Consider the following 19,338-nt stretch of genomic DNA (forward strand, 5'->3'; position numbering starts at 1 on the left):
AGGGTAATCATTGCACAAACCTCACATTTAATTTCAAGGATAATGATAGTAATAATAACGATAAAGAATTTAGCACTGAACTTGTGATAGATCTATTATTATTTAACATAAAAATGCAGCTATGATGTTTAAATTTGATGTTTTTGTTGCAATACACGGCATCAACACTTTCACAAACAGAAGCTAGACACAGGACGATTTTCCCTCAAGCACAGTGCAGCAGCCCTTTCGCATTAATCGCCATGAGGGTGCACTTTACCAACCCACTCTGGCAAATTAAATCCTCAGAATAATATCTCCATCATTGCTGTATTTCTGTGCTCTGACACAAGCATCTATCTGGCTTTGGAACGCAACGCAGCGGAGCCTGCCAACTCGGCAAGACCTGAAACCGTGGGGCAATAAAAAGTGACATCAGCAATGGGAAAGTTAATAGTGTGTTTCAGATGCACTTTCTGGAGGACAGGAGTAGCAGAGGCTTCATTCACTGTAAGTGACAGGGGCTGGCAATCTCCCTCTGCCTCCCATATGCCCTTATGAATTTCAGCCTGTTCTCTGTAATAACTTATAAATAGGTGAGGCTTCCACAGGGGCTTTTGTGACAGACTATAACGTCTGTCTGGCCATCCTCTGCATTTACAGACCGTGTTACAGATCATAGTAACAGCTTGTTTTGCTTATTCATCTGTTCAATGTGATGTTTGATTGCAGCTGGAAGTTCCCTGGTGTTGCCTGATGTGTCACACTGGAGGTTGTGTAAGTGAGTTTTGACTTCACATGAGACTATTTCTAACTTTGAGGAGCTCATTTCGGCACAGCTGTCAGCCAATGCCTGGAGCTGAATAAACAGAATATAGAAACACGCAGACACACTGAAGACAACATGACTGCAGGCGTCTGTTTCAAATTGGGCCACAGACATATTTTCCTCCTAACATTTCCTCCACAGTCGTTTATAATCTGACACACCTCTTATTGCCTGTATAGTGATTTATACCGTCTCATTTTTTTGTCTTATAGTTGGCGTTTGATTGAGTTGAGCTTGACACCTCGACTTCATCTTCTTTTGAGCTCCAATTCTTTTATTACCATTACATACACAATATGTTTATTGTTCTCCTCTGTTCTTATTGTTGTTTGCTTTGTATTCATTTGTATTTTGTGCCTGTTCAGCACTTTGGTCAACTGTGGTTGTTTTTAAATGTTCTTTACAAAGAAAGCTTGACTTGACTTTACAGGTAAAGTTAATGTGGGATGTAAGGCATCTAATTCTGCAAGCAGAAGTAGAATAAAAGATCATTTACTCAACTTTCTACTACATACTATACACTCTGCTATAATACAACATTGTAATGCTATTCCTGCAATACAACTCTGGGCATGTATTTATCAAACCTGCTCTAGAGAGCCAGCCTTGGAGCAAAACCTTTCACTGAAAGTGAAGAATGAGACACATTTATCAAGTAACTTACTCCTACTTACTGTGCAGCAAAGTGTAGGAGAAGTCGTTCTCAAGTTATCACATGATTAATCACATGCATGCTGAGAGCAGGAATAGCCAATCAGAAACAAGGATTTACCCTACATCTGCCCAGTGGTTCATACTTGAAAAACAGTTGGGCCCGGTCGGAGGACGCGGGGGAGACCGTAGCTTTGGTCTCCAGGACTGGAGTCTCTGCTGTACTCTGCTCCGCTGCCTGCCTGCCTTCAGCTGAAATATAGAGTGATATTGTGGTTTTAGCTGACGTGTGTCGTCTCACTGTTTTGAGCGATGCTCGTTCATGTCTATGTAGAGCGAGCACAAGCACAAGCACAAGCACAAGCACAAGCACAAGCACAAGCACAAGCACAAGCACAAGAGCGAGTGCGAGCAACAGGACGCTGACTTTCGTTGACTTAACAGCCACAGGTGTCGCTGTTAACAAGTAATTTCTGATTCTTACATAGAGTCCCTTTAATAGAAAGTCTGTGTTACAAACTGTAGGTGTGGAGGATCTAATGAAAGGAGACTTTCCTGTCAAAAAGAACGACAATAATCAGTCATTTCAGCAAGTACCCCAAAACAACGTCTACGTTCGAATGACGAAGCCCGCTAGCAGCCGTAGTAATTATGACCGGAGTCAGGTGATGGTGTTATAGAGCGAGTAAGTCAGCGTAGGGAGCAGGTCGGGGTGGATGGTTGGGACAGCAAAACACCTTTAACACCATGACAACAAAGATCCCCTAACCTTAACAAAGTATGTATGTTAACCCTAACCCATGATCTTTCTCCAACCTTTGCAAAGTAAGTTTTTTCAACCTAAACCATGATCTTTTCTTAACCCTAACCAAGTCGTTTTTGTGCCTAAAACTAACCAAACCTTAACCACAGTGTTGTCAATTCATAATACACATTTATTACAACAGTTATTTGTAATGGGTTTTGAAGGCACAGACAACTGATGTTGTCTTGCCAATAGGGCGTAAGAAAATGCTTCTGTGTGGCATGGACAAATGATGTATTTGTTTTCATTTCATTTGGTAAAGTCATTGAATGAAAGATTCTATTGAGTTGCATTATGGGGAGTGTAGGAGCTTTTGAAGCTTGACTAATATAGACAAGTTCAGCTTCTGCTACTTTGAATTTGACCATTCTGTTTTTAATCTAATAAATAAGTCTCTTGTAAATTATGCAAGTGCATTACTAAACCACTGGAATACCCCTTTAACCTACTTTAGAGACCCGTGGAGCTCTGTTATTGTAAATGTTTTATTGTTAGTCAAAAGAAATTTGATAAATACTTTGTATTCTTAAACTTGCGAGTAGGAGTAAAAGTGAAAGATTTCAACTTTTATCTTTCACTTAAGTCCAAATTTTTCAGCCAAATACAGGCACTGGTCTCCAAAAACCCTTCTAGTGATACTGTGTATATCAGGAGATGGACTCATTTAAATGAAAGCTGTTCAAGTGGTACAGTTCTTCCTTTCCCCTAGCAACGTTCAAACCACTGGCCCGACAACTCACAGTGGTAGACTTTCATGCTCCAGCAAACAGCAGACAAGGATCAAATGTGTGATATGAGACATGAAAACTATACAGGGATAAACAGCTGCAAAGATCGCCACAGAGCGGGAAAGAGAGAAAAAAAGTCAGGTAGATAATGAGAACACAGTGGGTTTGTACCGTCTCTGTGCTGACAGACAGGAGCACTGGTCCTGAACATGTACGTGGTTCAACAAGCCGCTGACACGGTGAGTCTTCTTCCTCGGGACTGTCGGGCCTTCAGCAGAGCACATCATCTCTCCATGAGGATTTCATCACATTAGCCTAAGCCGGGCGCGCAGATAGGAGCAGCAGCTATAGTGTATCATCCACAGGCAGACACACAATCGCCAATTAGAGCTATCACACACACTGTAATTAGCAAGACTGACTGATTTGAGCCTGTGTAAAATGTGTTCATATTATCCAGATTACAAATAAGCACATTCATCTAATTAGCTCGCATAGCTCACAAGCTTAATTAAAGTTAATACATTATGATACCCCAAAATCCAGAGATTACAATGCTCCAAGGTTCTAGTTAATTAGAGTATTCACACATTGACAGGCAGGGATCACAGCCAATTAAAAGTGAGGGTCAAAGTGGGCGAAAACTTTCTTCATCCTGTGTTTTTCTCATTTTCCTCTACGAGCATCTTATGTGAACGTGCTCAAGGTAACATTCTTCCTACTACTGAACACTCGTGTTCTTTTGCCAAAATATCCTTTCCCTCCTTCCAGTCTTTGTTGCATGAAATGATACTACGAGCCAAGTCATATTGGCAATTACAGAGCCTGTCACCCACACAGCTCCGCCTTAGTGATTGTTTACAGAACGCTTACAAAAAGGGCATTTTACAGATTCCTCCTGCTGTATTTATCTCGACTGTGGCAGGCGAACAGAGAGAATACTGAGCTGAATATTCATTGTATCGCAGAGGAGTTTCACACTTCACAGAATTAACTTTGCACTCACATGCTCCACGAAGCAGCATTAACATAGAGTGGCTCATTACAGTATTGCATGGCTACCGGGCCAGTTTTGTTATTGGGGGGGGTATCTGAAAGAAAAGCACCCACGTTAATTTGTTGTCAGAATCTGGGTATAAATCAGGGAGAGCAGAACACAGCCTCCTGATGTTGCCCTTGTTACCGTGAGTCTCGTCCTCTCATGAGCGGGTAACGCCCACACTGTACCCAAAACAGAGTCACGCATGCTTGCACACACACTGAAATCTCTACTGTGCTTTATAATTTGAGAGCGTGTGAGGACAGAGGCGTCAAAAGAATCACACTGTATCCCCCCCTCCATTAATAAGATATCAGGAGACAATTGTGGTGCAGACAAAACCAAACATAGGGTTTCCAAGTTGCAAAACATTTCCTTTTTGTTTGTGCATCTAAAAGAATAGTTTGACATGTTGGGGAAATGTTCACTAACTAATGCGTTCACTAACTATCTTGTATGTGACACCTTGTATGTTTAATCCATACAAAAACTGAGCCCTTTACACTTGGCTTAATGCCAATGTATCTCGTATCCAGATTGTATCTAGATATGATTACATTTACACCTGGTATTAATATGTATCTCCAGTGTCCACATTGAGATCTGATTGCTCTGTCTGAAAGGGCTGAGAGGAAAGCTGCATACGCACTGGCTTGCAGCTGAGCACTGCCGGAGAGGCGGTGTGTAATGCGCTGAACCATCAGCCTAAAAATGCCGCCGTTTAGGGGGAGAGGGCCGCAAACGTGACTTTGAGGTACGACTACACTCGCACACAGAGGGATGAGGAGAAGAGACGCTGAGCAGAGACCGAGCAGTGGCGGTGATGTCCTCCCGGTCACGGCGGTCCAGTGACCGGAGGAGTGCTGGGAGCGCGTTGCACACCCGACCGAAGCTGTGAACATTCACTGGTGATTACTACTGAAGTTTCGGAGCCCAAATAATGGTACTCAGGACAGCTGTAGCGCTGTATAACGTCTTTGTGCACACATAAGTTTAGATTTACATGGGTTTATGTGTCGGACTATTTCTTTGTTGGTGCAGTGATTTCCTGGTGTCGCAGTGACGACGACACCTCAGGAAGTTACTGTTTCTGGCCAAGTAATGGTAATTCGATGGACTCGCATTGATATAGTGCCTTTCTCATCTTCCGACCACTCAAAGCACTTTACGCTACATGTCGATATTCACCCATTCACACACCCATTCTCACTGATGGCAGAGGCTGCCATATAAGGTGCTCCACATTCCAGTCTAATCATTCACACAACCTTCGGGAGCAATTTGGGATTCAGTATCTTGCCCAAGGACACTTCGAAAAGCGGACGACTGAGGATCAAACCGCTGATCTTCAGATTAGTGGATGACCCGCTCTATCTCTTGAGCCACAGCCAGTAGGAGGATTCTGTTACCGTTGTACAGAGTTTTTATGCTAAGCTAAGCTAACCGTTTGCTGGCGGCAGGCTCACATTTACTTTACAGATACTGTACATGTGGTCAATCTTCTCATCCAACTCTCAGCAAGAAAGCAAAAAAGCCTTTTTCCCAAAAATGTCAAGCTATTCCTTTAAGAGGCTATGACCTTATCTCTGTAACATCAGGATGTCTATATTTCTCTGGCCTTCCCTGACCCAGAAAGTGGCTCAGGAAGGAGGGCGATAGATGACAGACCAGTTGGAGAGTTTGTGTCAGAGTTTGAAAAATGGCGATTTACAGACAGAGGAGAGGACATGGTGTGGAGAGTTCCTGTCCTTCTATGTTATGGCTTGACTACTGATTTAGTGCTTTATTTATTCATTTTCTTCAGGAACAATGCACATTGATCAACATCGCTGTAAATGTGCCAGTGTTAGCAAAGTGGATGATTTTTAAATGTTCTCCCTTGGCCAGATGTTAAATTATCCATTCAAATAACAACAAAACAAATGTATGATTTTACAAAACAGGAAAACATGAGCAGCTACAAAAAGGATAAAACTGTAAAGAGTAAGACAGGCAATATGCACGGTAGAAAACACTACTGGAAACAAGCAGTGTAAGCAGTTACAACATCAGGCCTGTTTGTCATGTGGCCATGTCTTTTTAACACCACACTGTCATTTTCCAAGCTGAATGTGGGAAAACAGTGAATATTTATCCTATAATACTGTCGACAGTTATAACTACTTTTTTAAACCCTCTAAAGGCCTATTTAAAACATAGTTTCCAAGGTACCTGATGTTTGAAACTAACTGAAATATAGAATCTTCACCGACAACATCTGTCTATTTGAATACAATGAAATGCTCGTAATACCATGGCAACGCTCAAATTATAGATGTTCTTTACTGAGTACTTTGAATATCATCACGGAAGGAGGTCTAGCATGATCCTAATATTTATTGTATATATATAATTGGATTTTTTTTTTTTTTTTTTTAAATGTGCCACCAGGTGACACAAAACAGATCGTCATCTTTAGCACAGAGCTAGTTTATACGGCAGTGACAATTCTAGCCAGCGGATATGATGCAAGCTAGCATTACTCTTGGAGACAGATATTCAGAAATACTCAACAAGTGAGCAACACACGGTCCTGTGGATGGAATGGTCAGTGAATATTAGGCTACATGTAGGGCTTTACTAAAAGGTTAGGAGATCAGAGATTGAGACGAGTTGGGTGGAGCATTGTTTCATTTCAGTTGCAAGTTAAGGAAAATCTTCTCCTCAGTGCTGCCTTCGACACCATCAGTGACTCGATCCTCCTCAGCCGCCTTGAGTCCTCCCTCAGTATCACTGGCACTATAACACAGTCCCAGTCTCTCAAGGTTTCCCCCAAGACTCGGTGCTCGGCCCCCTCCTCTTCATCCTCCACATGCTTTCCCTTGGTCACATCTTGGCTCCCCATTCAACAAAGAATCCAGTTCACCCCCCCGCCCCTTCTTCCTCTGTCACTGTTGTAAAAGTCAAGATGATGTGAGTTAGCGAGTAAAGAAATAACTCATAATTGATTTATGCTAAACAGAGTTCCAGCAAATGTTTATGCCGATCAGAAGATGCTGATGGGAAAGGTTGTGTGAAAACAGCTTCTAAACAAAGCTGTTTCCTAAATTGAAGAGGTGTTTATGCATTATAAGAAGATCAGCAGCACAACATTGCCATATTTGCAAGTGAAATGACACTCGTTTGGGGATGGAGATATTAACTTCATTGACACTGACAACTCAGCAAAACTTGAATAGACAAAGTGAATATTTAACAATTTCTAGAGATGAAAGTTGACAGGAGCTGTGACACATTCACATCATGTGGAATGGAATGATGGAAAAGATACGCATGATTTAAGGCAACCAACAACTAAAGACACCATGTTACTAAAAATAAATGTAATTTACACACTGAATGAAAAGTCAGTGTTAAGCTCTTGTTGTATGATGTGTATAAATTAGATTTTACCTTGAATAATGGACGCTCTCATACCACCGCAGAGTTGGATTTATTGCTTTCAATATGATGTTTTTTTTTTTTTGTTATTTTATAGCAAAGTCCTGCTCAGTTTGTTCATGATCAGTTTACCTGCAGTTGGAGCAATTCAACAGACATGAAAATCTTTTGAAGAAACTTAAATGTTATTTTTTAAATTAAGGTAGCTAAAATTAACATTTATTTCCATAAATGGATTGTCCATAAAGAAAAACCCTACTTAGTTTATTGGGGCTGGGACGATCCATCTATCTCCTGATTCGATACTATCACGATACTTAGGTGCCGATTCGATATGTATTGTGATTCAATATGAAGATTTATTGTGATTTTTGTTAACTTTTTAACACTGGACCAACACTTCTAGGGACTTAAAATAAAATATCTAAATTAATACCGTAAAAATGTTTGATCTCCAGCGTGTCCAGAAGTCAAATATATCAGTCATTGTCAGGCATTATTTATAAAAACAATTCCAGCAACCCAAAAGCTCCGTTCTCTTTATCCATCCATGGTCAGCTCCATCAGGGCCGTTTGAATGCATTTAACATAAATGTCAGTATATGGGTGTTCTACAGTTGTAGCATCAGCCGATTTGTCCACGGAGACGAGAGTGACGACCGGCTCCACCGCCACGTTACCACCATACGATAACGTTTCCTGTCCGTGACAGAGTTAGTATGCAGCTTTAGCCGTGATGTCTAGCTCTGCTTTTCCTGCAATGTGTGAAACCCAAAGTGTTTCCATCCTTTACTGGATGTGTAGTGTTTACCACGCTGGATTTAAAATGGGAGGGTGCAGGTCGTATGCACGTGGACCCTTCGCCGTTTTCTACTTTCCCATTTCGGCTCGCTGTGGTTTGTTTTGGTTGACGGATACGGAACGGATATGACATCACGTTACTCTGACAACAACAATAAAAGCGGTAACTCCCTTCTACCTCCGCCTAGAGTCAAATGAAGCAAATATATTGATTCTGGCATTAAAAAATGGATTTAAAAATCGTAAAAACAGCAAAAAAAAATGGCGATACATAGGTGAATCGATTTTTTTTCCCACCGCTATAGTTTATCCATCATGTGTACTAATTTCTTGTTCATTTTGATGGCTTCCACAACACAAAACAAAAAGAAAGCCAAAATAATCCAACAAGATTTACACAAGTGATCCTGTTCACTCACATACACCGACATGAAGGAGCACATGTGCACACAGACAAACACAGACACAAAAACTAGCAGACAGGCTCAGAGGGTATTCCTGTCTCCTGCACCCTGATGTAGATGGATGCCCCTGGCTGCTGATCCTGAATCTACATTAGGTCATTACAATAAGCAGCGTGGCCCAACCAAGCCCGCAAAGTGGAGGGAGCGGAGAAGCTTGGGAGGAGAACAACTCTCCCGGCCCTGTGGGGAAACAACCTTGACACAGTCATCTGTCTTAGTTACAAAGGAGTTAGACCTACTGACACACACACAGAGGAGCCCCTGCAATCTCTGCTATGTTGTTATGATACTGCATTAAAGGAACTAATAGAGTGCATCTGAAAATATTGAAAATATCACAAGAAGCAAAAGAGGTTTGGCTGGAAATAATGGATGACAAAAGTATTAGGGTGTTGGGGGTTCTTGGTCAGCTGCTGGCAAGGGTGCAGCAAGGTTAGATATAACTTCTGACCCCGTCAGGTGAGGGGAATATGGGGAGGTTGAGGGTGGACCAGGTCACGATGGAGAGACACACCGATATGAGAAGTCTAGGAGGAGGGAGGAGGGAGGAGAAAAGGCGGGACAAGGGCGTCACTGCGGTGAGCTCTCACTCAGTCACCCCGGGGCTGGCTGTGTTTACGGAGCTGTCAGTCACGTGGGGGGGCCTCTCCCAGGGGACACGGGCCACCAAGGCGATGAGAAAATAATAGCTCCTTCTGTCAGAGCTTCGGGGGACAGGGGTCTGATGGACACCACTGGGAATTGGAACCAGCCTCCGGGACACATCCCGTCCAACACTTAAACACTGGCAGGATAGACACTCGCACTGGATGAGGAAAAACACGCCAGTATCGCCAATAATATCAATATCCATGCTAAGAACCCTCAATATTGATGGTGTCTTTGTGTGTCTTGAGATGTTGAGATGTATGTCGTAAAGGAGATCAAGTTTTAAAAAGCCTTTGTCCTTGGCAGTATAAGCTATCTGTAGAAGGTCTTTGTTTTTGTGTGATCATGTAGCCGTCCAAGGACTTTTTTGGAATGCTAAACGACAAAACACTCACGAGTCCTCTCAATAATTGGATATTTGCTCATTGTTCGTCTCCTGGGTGTGATTTTAGGACAGTATAGCTTGTCAGCGCAATGTCAGCCAACTCTCAATTCAGAAACGGCCAAGCATCCTTGAATGCATCAACAAAGACAGTTTTCAAAGTGCTTGCAATTCGACGTAAGAATCAGTAATGGCGAAAAATGTGATTGATTACCCATCTCAGAATATCTCTGCAAGTTAATCTTCATATTGCAGTGAAAGGAATGACGATCAATGGCTGCCTGGCAGGAAGGAGATCAATCTAAAAAATTGCGCTAGCTTTTGGAAGACAATCATGTGTGAAGTTTACACAGTTTGTAATGAATAGGACAAAACAACTGGTTTGCTTCTGAAAGCAAACAGTGCCAGACTTGACGTGAGGCAGACTTGCCCTTAACTCCACGTACTGTAAGTGTTGCAGTGTAAACAGTCGCGCTGTATAAAAGAGCTTCACTATGGCCCTTGGCGATGAGCTGCATTGGAAACCACTGCTCCATCCATAAAATCTGACTTTAAATCAGGCTGAACCACCATTATAAGGGTTGAAAGATAGCCTAGCGGAGCTCATCATTAGTACAAATACTCAGAAATCATGGGGTAGCATCTGTTTTCTGCACATCCGCCCACATCAATGCTAAGAGCAGTAGGCCTCGGGGAAGGAGGGGGGGCAGAGGGTTATTCCCCTGTCCCTTACCATGAATAACAATCTCCACCTCCAACGTAATTAAAGGGGACAAACGATGTCCACGGGGCCACGCCAGCCCATCATTAAGCAAAGCAACTCTTGCACAGAGAAAGTGTACACACACACACACACACACACACACACAAGGAGAAATGGGCTCTTCACACACCAGTCCAGGAAACATAATGGCCATTGATTTGGAGTGGACCGGGAGAGAGCACATTTCACTATATCTATTACACAGATTAATACATGTATCTTTTTATCTACCTGGCTCAATGCGAGCGCTGCACATTTCATGCTTTGTTCTCAGCCGCCTCAAAGGGGACATCTACTGCCTTTGCCTACGGGAGCCTTAGACAGGATGATGTGCTCCTTTATTGGTGACCTGGTCTCTGTTGTGGGTTACCACTGATCCCACAGACTGCATACACTTTACAGGACACACAAAGACTCGCATAGGCAAACGAAAGTAGATGCACATACAAATTAATGTGCACACATACACAGAAAACATTTGACTTTGTTACAAAATAAGAGCAGCGCAGACATCTGAGACACAGACAGACAATACACACCAGCCAACTGTGTACTCTTCCTCGTCCCATTTGGAATTGGGTATTGACATCAAACATTGATTCTCTGCTGAGCATGCACAAACTTTGCCACTATGTTTAAAGAAACTGCATGAGACAAACAAGAGCATGCAAATAACAGCCTGCATCCTAAATCTGAGCTACCGTGGACACACTGCACAAGTGTGACCTTGCCGTTTTGTGTTCTTGATGGATTACTTATCCAGTCTGGTCACTGTGTCGCACCATGAAAGGCACATTATTCATGATGTGCTCCATGTTACAGGTAACATGGAGCACATGTCAAGACTGGAAATGGAGGGAGTCTCAAGTAAAATAACTAGAGTAGTCATCTAGGGATCAGTGATATCCAAAGAACTTGAAAGGGAGAAGGTAGAGCTGGAGGAGGAGGAGACAGAGGGAGAAAAAGACTAACGGGGAGGACGCTGCTTTGCAAAGAAAAATGTGGTCCTCAGTAGTCCTTTGCTGCCTCATTCCCACATTTCAAACTGCCTCCAAGTACAGGACGGTCCCAAATCAAAAGACACTTTAAAAACCTGGAGAATGAAAAACACCCCAAGTACAGCTCAGTGCCTCCCACTGGGATCCAAGCTGTTTTATGACTTTAAAACCTGTTAAATAATGCAGCACCTAACAGCAACAACAAACACCAAATAATAGACCGCAGACATCCCACCAAACGCTGGGGGGGTGGGGGAGGGTCTACCTGCTGATGTATAGGAGATGCCCTGACTGTAATATAGAGCTACCAGCAAAGCAAGTTGGGGATGGAGAAAAAATATTCAAGATATGGGACAAAGCGGTGCATGAAATTGAATCGTGATACTGCACCTATTGTGATGTTTTGATTTATGGTGCGCATGTAATTTGCGCACAAAATTAACAACAAATTATTATTATAGTCAAAGTTAATGTGATAATAACGTGTTAACGCATATTCGTTTTAATGCCACTAATTTCTTTAACACATTAACGCAATTTGCGATTGCTACAGTTGTAGCGGGCTCAGTTTTAAAGCTAGTATGAAGATACTGGTATTATGAAACTAGAAAACCTGATGAATCCATCGGTACCAACCATGACAGCTTGGCGCCAAGGACGTTAAAACACCCCAAACTTGCGCTAAATTTTGGCGAGAAAGGGGTCAAAGGGGTCCCATGACCTCTGACCTCCAGATCAGTGAATGAAAATGGGTTCTATGGGTACCCACGAGTCTCCCCTTTACAGACAAGCCCATTTTCTGATAATCACATGCGGTTTGGGGCAAGTCATAGTCAAGTCAGCACACTGACACACTGACAGCTGTTGTTGCCTGTTGGGCTGCAGTTTGCAGTTTGATAAGAGTATTAAATACTTGTCAAATCTTCCTTTAATGTTCATTTTTTATCTGTGGACAATCATGCAAATAATCATGACTAAATATTTGTATCGATTGACAGCCCTTCAACAAACACATTTAATATATTTCATATTAAAGATGAACTGAAACTTGAATTCTCCTCACTTTATGTGTGAGAAAATCTAAACTATGACGATACTGCAGCTGTAGTGCACTTTTTTTTCATTTTCCAGAAGAGGATAAAAGCGTCTAAGCTTCAGGCATTTGACTGATATTTGCTAGGAGACGCCATAGCTCTGTATAGTCTACGAGTGTTCATACAAGAAGTTTTATTTTTTTCCATTTTATAACAGCATGTAGCTGGCAAGCTACGCTAACTAGCTTCCACTCGGAAAACGGAAATGAGTGGAAGCTAGATAGCTTAGCTTTCTTACATTAGCATTGATTCCCACTGAACAGACAGCAAACAGTAGTCCTCTTTGACCTCAGCAACATGTTACTCTGTGATTTGAATCAGGACACAGAGGAACCATTTAGCACCAATTACATGATGAATGCTATTGTAGGGGGCCCTATCACAGAAGAAAACTTCATTTTCATCTTTTTGTTGATTACAATTTTTAACTTCAGTTTGACTTCAACCTTTGACATAATCTGAAACTAAAAACCTCTTATGTGCCGCCCAGCATCTTGAGGTCAAAAGTGAACAACGAAGCGTTTTTGCATCCGCAGAAAGAATGGTTTTTGATTTACATTTGTGTGGGAGGTTTTCAGCGCAAGTAAGCCTTGTTCATGCTGAGGCAGCTCACAGGCCAGCAGCTTATCGCCCGATGCAGGGGCATGAAGCGGCTTACAGCAGGTGTACAACACCAGCCCCTGGATAGGACAGCAGTCTATCACAAAGGCTTACTCCCAATACATTCTCTTTAATGCTAAGTGGCAGGAGGCAGCTAAGAATTGGCTCTCTTTTTTAATGTATTTTGTATATTTGTTACAGCGAGGCGTAGGACTGAGCGTCTCAGTGCCGACTGCTATACTGATCAAGATCGTGCTTTATATGGGTTATATTACTGTGAGTTGTGGAGCAGTAAATGCGCAGTTATCCCGAGACAAATCATAGAGTACGGTCTCGGACACATTTTCTATCGCTTCCATTTCACACTTTATGGAGCTGTACATCTGTATGACATTACAGATTTGGGGAGAGAGCAAATTCCTCTTCCGTGACAGCATGTTCGTACGGTAAATACAAACCAAACTGGAATATCTGACAGTTGAAAATCAGTGATAGACCTCGTTAAAAAAACAAAAGCCATATCAGTAGTTTGAGATCTGTTTCTGCCATGACCAGAACTAGCAAGTTTCAATTGAAAGTGAGTGATACATGAGCTATTTGCAAGCTACTTGTGCATGCACACACACATACAGAGAATATTAAGATGATTTTTTGTAGAGTAATCTTCCAGGTACTTAACAGCATTAATCTCCATGTGGTGCTGCAGATTGTCTGTTTGATTTACACAACACTGAATCTCCTTGAGAGGCAACCGATGATATCCTAATCCACGCCTTTGATCAGCATCTCCTCTGTCCCATTTCCCACCCTCCTCTACTCCTCCACCGCATTCACCATCTTCTCCTTGCCCCTGTTTTTGTTGTTGATGATGAAGTCTGTTATTCTTAACTAACAGCATATTATTCTGCGCATTCAAGAGTCTTTGATTCAGTGACTTCCATTTGTCATGCTGCAAAGTGGAAACATGATGATGTTAAAGAAATAATTCAATTATGTGCATGAGGAATAATTGATGAATTAAAATAAAAATTACAGTTGGGCCTTCCATCGCCTCGTGACATACAGTAAAAAGTAATTAAAAATTGTTATCCGCCTCCAGTGTGTCCCCACCTGCAGTTGAATGACAAAATCCGACCAGCAAACATACCCTAACTCCCTCTAGACATGACTAATTGACTTGCCACCGTGGGTGACTGACATGCCATCCAGAGGGCACCATAATGACCGTGTCATGAAGGAATGATGAGACCTGCCGACAGCTAGCAGCGCTCGACCTTTTGCATGTGAGGTCGGGTGTCAGAGGGAACAGGATCTCCCCGTTGTTGGACCCGAAGCCTCGGGGCTCTGTTGGGGATGAGCCACAGACGACGGGGGAGCCGGAGCCTTTCAATCACGCAACCTTGCAGGACAGTGATTTCATTCGGCGTAGCGTCGGAATGAAAAATAAAAACAATAAAACAGAAATCAATCGTCGGCAGCTTCGGGGCATTTAAACATCTTCAGGGTGGAGGGGAAGATGGAGGAGAGTGATGGTAACTTCCTCTATCATTTTCACCTAACAAAGGGTTATTACTGTGTTTTCTCTGTTTCTATAGCAGCAATGTTTTCTGTACTAGAAATAGAGTGCAGGGTCAAAGGATTCTTTGGGTAGCTTTAGATCGTCTCTACCAGTGAAACAGGAAATGTGATTGCAAACACAATCAGAATTCTGCGATGCAGTTCTTAGGGGATTTGTCAAAGAAAAGTCTGTGTGCCTTTCAAAGAATCTTTATTCACACATTAGTTAGTGTTGTTGGTTTTGCTCACTGGGTATTAATGTCTTATTCATTTTCTGCCTCCTGTCTTATTTCCAAATATCACTAATCCTGTTAGATGAAATCTATTAATGTTCTGCTTTGGCTGCCACACACTGAATTCCAAGTGTGCCCATAAGCCCCAAACTTGCCATGAAGGCATATCTGGCCCGCCTCTCTGGATTAGAGAGATTTAGCCAGGCAACCAGAGACGTGTGACCAGCGGTTCACAGTGGGAAAAAGTCACCCATTCCTCAAACAAAAGAAAGCATAAGCTGCAAATAAAGTGATTTTCATTTCTGCTATTACTCCTCATGAATATGCCCCTAATTTCTCATTCAGTTCTGTTTTGTATCTGATCTCAGTTTTTAGATTTAATTAGTGCTTTTTTGATTCAGTGTGATGCGTCACATTCAGGATGTCATGACAAGGAAAATGATAACATACTAATGTGTAGACCATGATGTGCAGTGAAAAGGAAAAGATAACACTGAACCAAAGCCAAATGGAATTCTTCAAAAAAAAATTATCTTTGTAATGTCACAAATGGAGAACAATCCCAAAACAATAAGTGATAACTTGATGGAATTATGGTAAAACAGCTGGAAGAGACTTTTAGACTTGCATTAGGAATATCTAATCTCATTATTGTCAATAATAATTTATGGTTTGACATTAAAAAAGAAGTGAAGTGAAGCTCCAGAAGTAAGTCCACACAATGCTTACTTGAAGCAAAGCAAAGTTCCCCCTGCTAAATCGGCAGAAACGGAGGCTGTGAGTGAAAGTGAAAGCAGAGCATTGATTGGAAAATCCACCCAACCCCCACATCCCCCCCATCTCTTCCATCACTGCAACTGAAGGAGCAACAAGATAAAACAAGAAAAGGCTCTTCAGTTCTCTAGGAAAGTGAATCAATCTGGAAAGTAGCACAGTGGCAAACTGAAGCCAAGGCCGGTAGGACTCACACAATATCACACGGTATCATACAAAGACACAGAGACACAGAGACACAGGGCTGACTACATCACAGTCTGGAGCTGGAAGAGAGAAGATGAAGCAATGCCACAGCAGCAGCAGCAGTAGCAGCAGTGTGGAGCGACAGCACTCCACCTGTCCACAGAAATCCTCACAGCCATGTTGTAAATCTCAGAGAAGGATTAGTAATACTGGCAATCCCAGAGAGGAGGCTGCTCCCAGTGGGTGACAGGGACCGACACACAGCACCCTTCACACCTGACGGATCTCTGACAACACACGTCAAAGTCTTCTTTGGTTCGCAAAGGGAAAGTTATGGATAATATAAAATACATAGACATGCAGAATGTTTCACTATTGTGTGCAAAGTATATGTCAGACTAATAAGTAACACTAGCAGTCCCTTGAATATAATTCATAATGACTAATAATATCTGAAATGTTATTGTTAGCTGTAAATGACAGAGAGATACAGCTTTTTGCTGGCTTTTCACTAAAGAGACTCTGGCTTTTGGAATTCCTTGTGTGCTCATTCAAACTGTATTGATTCATCGTCCCTGTCTGCCCGGTGTGATCCCCACTGAGAGACTGCTCTCAGTGCTGCAACACAGAGCATCCCCCCTCACAAACCGTGCACAAACCGTGCATCATTCATTGCCTGTAGGCTGATGGATGAAGCAGCCTGGTAGCGTTTAGCCTTTCAATCAGAATTGTCTTCAAAGCATGTACAGTATACACCTTCTTATTCTCATTGTTCCTACCTCTTTACAAGCCATGTGGCCAGTCAGGAAACTTTCAGCACCACCGAGAGGGGGACAGCTCCTTCAGAGAGCACGAGCCTGCTGTCAGACAGACAGTAAGACAGTCAGTCAGTCAGTCAGACAGACAGACAGACAGTCAGACAGTCAGACAGTCAGTCAGACAGTCAGACAGTCAGTCAGTCACACAATCAGTCAGACAGACAGACAATCAGTCAGACAATCAGTCAGTCAGTCAGACAGGCAGACAGACAGACAGTCAGACAATCGGTCAGTCAGTCAGACAGACAGACAGACAGACAGTCAGTCAGTTAATCAGTCAGACAGACAGTCAGACAGACAATCAGTCAGTCAGTCAGACAGACAGTGAGACAGTCAGTCAGTCAGTCAGTCAACAGGCTGCTCTGACAGGTAACAGCTCACCTGTCAAATCCCCACACAGCACGACAGGAGCTGTGGAAGGAGCGCCTGTTTTCACGGCACCATTCTATGATGTGTTCTCAAGCAGATTTGCTGTAGAAGTGTCGTGTCTTGTCTCGTGCGCTATGAAGACGCACGTCCCCGGATTAGAGATGTGAGAAGAACTGCAGCCGAGTCTTTCTGAGTCACACAGACAAACACCGCACAGCTGCAGAAAGAGCAACGCGCACCATTTCCCCCCAAACAGCTGCGCCAGTCGCAGCTTTCTGTCCACACACGCGTGAACTTACCCTCTCCAAAACGATGCGAAGCCTGCTGCGCGTGTGTGTCCCTTAAAAGCAGAAGTGATCCATACCGGCGAGTCCGTCAAACTTTTCTTCGTTGTGGAGAAGGAAAACGGTGGAGATGGACCAGCCTCCAACTAGTGATGGAGCGACTCGGACTGGACACCAGTCATCCTCTTTATTATCTAGAAACAAAGCACTGGGAACTCGGAGCAAAGCAGTGTCCTTTGATAAAGCTTATCCTTCAGGGTGGAACACAAAATCCCGTGCCTGTGTGTAGTGCAGTTAGTGCAGCGGTGGAGAGGCAGCGCATCCAGATGTGTCCATGCTGGTTGTCCTCCTGCAGCGAGCAGCCTCAGCCTCCCCGGGTCCTAAAGCTGCGCTCAACCAATGACACCACCGGCAGGAGATCTGCCTCTGTGCCTGTCACGCTGGAGCCACGCAGCCTCTAAATGACAGTGCATGTGTCCCAAACACTGGAACGAAAATCAAATTAACTCAAGACATTTTTTTAATGAAATGTTCTCACAGAATGATCTTCCTCTTCTGCTTTGTTTCAGTTATTTCTAGAGGATTCCTCCCATGAAACATTGGAAACAAGTTCACATGTCTTCCTACCGGGTCTAATCAAAATGACAGTTTTTGGTGCCGTGTATAAAATGATGATTTGCTTGGATTAATATTTTGCAGTGAGTTTATTTGAAGCTGTGATGTTTTACAACTAAACCTCTGGGTCAATACCTGAGTCATCATGAAGTGCAGGAATACATCAACCTCAGCTCTGGAGAAGCTACTTATGATCACGAGGGTCATCGACCTTCTCAAGAGCAAGTTTACAGTTGAGTTTAGTGGCCTGGCAGCCAGCACAGCATCACCGTGAGGTTTAGTCACATGATGTGGATCACTCTGAACTCACCCACTAGCAGAGCAACGGATGAGTTTGTCAGTTGGAAGTAAAATCAGCTTGCTAATAAATGTATTTCTTGCCAGTGCAACTTAAAACATGTAGGATATACAGTCCTGATCATGTAAAACGTTTCTCAAATCAGCTGTTGAATGAACTTCCCTTCTAACACAACATTTTAATGGCCACTGCATTGGGATGAATGATGTCATCGTCTACAAATGTTGATGCTTGAATTCTTCCAAGTGGTAGAGCTATTCGTCTCACGAAGGCGTATAAATAGCAAGACATTACAACGACATTCCGAATGTCATACGCATTTTAGGCTTTTTGCATGTCATTTGTACGCCACGCAACAAAACGACGGCAACGTCAGCAGTTAGGTTTAGGCAACAAAACCCCTCACTTAGGTTTAGGAAAAGCATCATGGTTTGCCTTAAAGGGACTGTTTGTAACTTCTTACACATATAAATCAATCCAGGTCAGTGTCTCATGCGCGCTCGCGTGTGGCTACGCTGTTCAGACTCAGACTCCAACACAAACTACACGGAAGCACCAAAACCTCTTGGTTGTATCTAGTGAAGCCCGTCTGTTAAAAAGTGTTGGCCGCGGTCGGAGTAAGCTGGGGAGACCGTAGCTTTGGTCTCCAGGACCTGAGTCTCTGCTGGACTCTGCTCCTCTGCTCCTCTGCCTGCCTTCACTCACACACTGCGCTCGTTCTAGCTATTTCGCTCCACTTTCACGCGCATGCGCGCACAATTCACACTGCAGGAGAGTTAGTTTAGCTCTGAGAATATCTAGTGAATGTACAGTGGACGTTTGTGCAGAAATAACTGCTGCAGCTCCTCCAGACCAACAGAGGTTTCCCGTGTCTTGTGAAGTGACGGGGCTCCGCAGGGAGAAACATTATTGTCTCCGACCAAAACTTTGGTGTCTCCCCTGTTCCCTCCGGCCGCGGTCGGGAGGCTGAAGCAGGAAAAGCCAACACTAGGATCAGCAGTGA

At 43.1% G+C, this 19,338-nt stretch overlaps 1 protein-coding gene across 2 annotated transcripts in view; it reads right to left on the reverse strand.

Moving 5' to 3' along the window:
• The window catches only part of robo1 (roundabout, axon guidance receptor, homolog 1 (Drosophila)), a 302,907-nt gene extending 285,137 nt beyond the window's left edge, over positions 1 to 17,770 (reverse strand). For both annotated transcript variants that reach the window (XM_074640509.1, XM_074640513.1), the window contains exon 1: positions 17,438 to 17,770. The gene's annotated coding sequence lies outside the window, so the exon portion shown is untranslated. The remainder of the gene's footprint in view (positions 1 to 17,437) is intronic.
• Positions 17,771 to 19,338: the final 1,568 nt, after the last annotated feature.

Source organism: Sebastes fasciatus, chromosome 7, assembly GCF_043250625.1.
Source record: "Sebastes fasciatus isolate fSebFas1 chromosome 7, fSebFas1.pri, whole genome shotgun sequence".
NCBI lineage: Eukaryota > Metazoa > Chordata > Actinopteri > Perciformes > Sebastidae > Sebastes > Sebastes fasciatus.